Source organism: Nanorana parkeri, unplaced genomic scaffold (genome assembly GCF_000935625.1).
Source record: "Nanorana parkeri isolate BGI_ZX_2015 unplaced genomic scaffold, ASM93562v1 scaffold3208, whole genome shotgun sequence".
Lineage (NCBI taxonomy): Eukaryota > Metazoa > Chordata > Amphibia > Anura > Dicroglossidae > Nanorana > Nanorana parkeri.
Window position 1 is genome coordinate 100,628 of NW_017309476.1, and position 4,598 is coordinate 105,225.

A 4,598-nucleotide genomic window follows, 5' to 3' on the forward strand; every position below is an offset into this window, starting at 1 on the left:
GAAACGAATAAGAAACGAATAAGAACAGAAAACGAAACGAACGTTCGTGCGAACGCTACCGAATTTCGGAAATGGAAATTCGGATTCGTTTGCATTCGTTATGTCTGTAATTCGGAATTCGGATACATCCGAATGTCCGAATTTACGAAAATTCGTCCGAATTTCGATTCGGAACGAAACGAATCGCACATGTCTAATATCCGACCATTCACCTGTATCTCTCCTTCTACACAGACTGGACATACCATCCACGCCTATGACTTGGCGTTTTCCGTCATACCTGTTACAAGATGACACCTTCCAACAGAACCTGTCCTTATGGTGGCGAGAATACGCAGATTGTAACTCTCAACATGTTGATGAACCTATCCTGCACTGGGAAGCAGCGAAAGCTGTCTTGCGTGGTAGGATTTTGGCTTACTCTACCTCCCGGAAGAAACTAACCCTGCAAAAATATACTAATGCCTGTACTACAGCACGTTTGGCCTACACCACATACAAATCTCTCCCTTCGGATGAGAACAAGCAACATTGGGTGCAGGCCAAACACAACTGCAACCAATGGCTCAGTCAATACGATTTGCAGATTAGATCCTATAGGGAGGTGGATCTGTTCAAGTATGGCAACAAAGCCGGCAGGCTACTGGCTAACTTAGCTCGGGGAGCACGCCCTTCCTCTCACATCCTTAGTTTATGGGATGGGGAGGGGAAAGTTCAATCTAACCCGACCACAGTCTCTGACATCTTCTCTACTTATTACAAAACACTGTATAGTGTACCCCCTTCTGAAACTGACGGAGGTGAATCATGCCTACGCTCAGTGAACTTACCCTCTCTGTCAGAATCATAAGTGGAAAAACTAAACGCTGAAATCACTGTGCAAGAATTACAACGGGTTATTGCAGCATCTCCTCGAGCTAAGGCACCCGGTCCTGACGGTTTATCAACCGACCTTAACTAACTTGTATAATTATATCCTTCGCACTCGACAGTACCCTCCTACTTTCAACGAGGCATTCATTAGACTACTCCCCAAGCCAGGCAAGGACCCATTAAGTCCAGGGTCCTATCGCCCCATACCTGTCTAAAATCATGGCTGATAACACTGGCTTCCATTTTACCCTTGATCATAGCACCAGCACAATCTGGTTTTGTATCTGGGAGATCGGTTATAACTAACATTAGAAAGGCCATTACTGCACTGGGATACTCTCGTCTGTCGGTGTCTTCTCGGCAATCCTCAGCCCTGTTGGCTCTGGATGCGGAGAAGGCATTTGACAGCGTCAGTTGGCGATGGCTTCTCCAGGTTCTCCGGCATATGGGGTTTGAGGGTTCATTTCTTAACTATATTGCCACCATGTATACCTCACCGTCAGCTCGTATCTTCACTTCCACTTTCCTTTCTCCCTCCTTTTCCCTAGGCAGAGGAACACGTCAGGGCAGCCCCCTATCCCCACTTCTTTTCAATCTGGCCATTGAGCCCCTGGCAAGAACACTTTCCTCTCCAAAAATTTTCACAGGGATCCAAATGGGCACTCACCTTATCCAAACATTATTATTTGCTGATGACATTCTGCTCTTCTTGTCAGACCCAAACTCCCAACTACCAAAGCTTTTTGACCATATCAGACTTTTTGGCTCATTTTCGGGCCTAAAAATTAATGTAGAGAAAAGTGAATTGATGTTCCTCTCTTCTACTACACGTCCTAGGGACACGAGCTGGACATCAAAGAACTTAGTTCAATTGCGCAATAGGTCCATTAAATATCTAGGGGTCCAACTTCCTAAAAATGCTTCAGAACTATACACACTTAACTTCACACCGGTCATACACAAAATTATCCACGAGTTACACACATGGTCCTCCCTTCCACTGTCCGTCCTAGGTCGTTGCCACCTACTGAGAATGATTAGCTTCCCACGACTTCTCTACCCTCTCCAAACACTACCTCTCCTGCTCAAACACACTGACATCCGCTTGCTCAATAGGGCCTTCACCACATTCATTTGGCGGAACAAGAAGCCAAGGATTGCACTGCGTACGCTCCAAAACCCGAAGTCCCAATTAGGGGTGAACGTACCAGACATACGACTATATAATTTAGCATGCCTCTCCCGGCATGTGCGAGACTGGTCGCACAATACTGAACATTACTCTAACACGGGATTGGAGCAGCGTTTGGTGCATCCGTGGTCCCTTGCAGGAGTATTACACACACCCTTACAAAAACTACCACCATCAATTAAACAGAATGTCCTCATTAGGGACACAGTGATTTCATGGAGGGAGATATGAAAACTAAGTAAACTCCCTGGCACAACAACCCCACTCATGCCCATTCTGTCTTCTCCTGCATTCCCCATGGGTATTTCGTCGGGCATCTATAAAACCTGGCATGTCCAAGGTATTCGGACACTACAGGACCTTTTGAATCCCCAGGGAGAATGCAGGACTCTAACAGAATTGATAGCATCTCGTCAAATGACCCAGGATCACTTTCTTCAATATGGTCAGATCACCTCCTTCCTCAGAACCCATATACACCTCCCTGCACATCTCTCTCTCTCGGGCATACTCTATTCTTCGCCCTTCCCCGGGGGACACAGCCTCAAAGTTACCCTGCTATGCTCACAAGTGGGCCACACTTTTACAACTATCCCCTGAAGATACCTACGACCTGATGCTCAGGAGCTGGCACGCAGTGTGCAAAAATATACGTAGCGAACAGTGGAGAGAAATACAATTTAAATTAATTAACAGGGCTTACTGTGCCTTCAACTTTGGTCCCACACGTCCACATTCTCCATGGCTTCAAGCCTGCCCTAAATGTCAGACACCACGGCCGGATCTAACCCACCTCTTTTGGCAATGCCCCAACATCCAGGGATTTTGGGAAAGTTTAATTCGCTATATGTCACGGTTACATCCACACTTAGGGTTGCTAACCCCTTTTTACTGCCTATTCCAGGTAATACAGGACCCCTCTTCCAACTCATACTCTTCATTGTCCCAATGGGAGCACTACTGCCTTTACTGCCTTAGGGCCTGGCTTCTCCCCAATCCGCCCACTCTGGCGGACGTAAAGACTACCCTACACCACCTCATGCTCATTCTGAAACTCGATAATAAACATAACCTCCACTTAAGACCCCATTCACACTGAGCGACATCTTCCTATTGGGCTGTATGCAATCAGGAGCAATATCGCTCAAAATCGCTCTAAGACCCCAGTCACACTGAGCGACATGGAAATCGAAAATCACACGAGAAAAGGCCGCATGCAGCTCCGTGCTGCGTGCGGGGCCGTACCGAGCAGCTCCCGGGAAGGACAGGTGCTGTGTGTGATTAGTACGCAGCCCCTGTCCTTCTTTATGGGAGTACACAGCCATACGCCGCCCTACGCTCACCCCAAGTGCAGGTCCATACGGGTGCGGGTGTCCCGGCTCGGACGCAGACAGGACACCCGCACGGACGTGCAAGGCGGTTCAGCGTCGGGGGGGTGGGGGTTAGGGGTATGGCTCCGTACTCCCATAGAGAAGGACAGGGGCTGCATACTGATTACACGCAGCACCTGTCCTTCCCGGGAGCTGTACGTGCCGGCCGTTTCTCGTGTGAATGAGGCCTAATTGATTCCACTTGTTTTCTGCAGTAACTTTGTAACACTTTCACACTCAGATTAAAGAAAAACAGTATTAAAGGAGAAGTCCAAGAATTTAAAAAATGTTCTCTTGCAATGGGGGCTGCCCGCGCACTGTAAGAGTTAAGTGCTCGTTTTGTCTAGGCGGGCTTCAGATAAAGCAGATCTATTCACCTGATTCTCGGTCCTGGGGCGGTTCAGCACTCATCACTCTTCCCCTCCATTCCTACTATGGAATGTGTCTTGCAGGGGCGTAACTAGAAATCACAGGGCCCCATAGAAAATTTTGTATCCTCTAGAAAATTTTGTGACCTCTAGACATGTGCACCAGCAAAAAATTTGTTTAGTTTAGTTTCGTTTTTCGGGTCTGAAATTAAATTAGTTTCGGACGAAATTCGTTTATGAAAAAAAAAAACCATTAAATATAACTTGACTTGCCCGGGATTTGAACCTGGGAACTTAGCAATGGCAAGCCTGTCTTTTCACCACTACTCTATAGCCTCTGTACATTAAGCATAGAAGCATGTGATATATATGAATGCAATATGTAGCATTTGACATCCGAGAATGTCAAATGGGCGGAGCGAGCCATGACGTCATGGCTCTCTCTGCCCATCTGTTGACACAGACTTAATGTCATTTTGTTTCTTCTGGTTTTCGTCGGGCATGACTGTTTTTTTTTCAATTAAAGGATTTTGTCAAAAGTCTGGACTTTTTACTAACTATTTGATTTATCCAATAACGCATTTCGGGAAATCGGGAATTTCGGAGTCGTTTGCATTCGTCCTAGCTGTAATTCGGAATTCGGATGCATCCGAATCTCCGAATTTCCGAAAATTCGTCCGAAATTTCGGAACAAACCGAATCGCACATGTCTAGTGACCTCTAGTTATGCCCCTATGGTGGGCTCTGCAGAGTTACCCTCAGATGGGCTGGTCACACTCCTTACCTGTCTGCCTC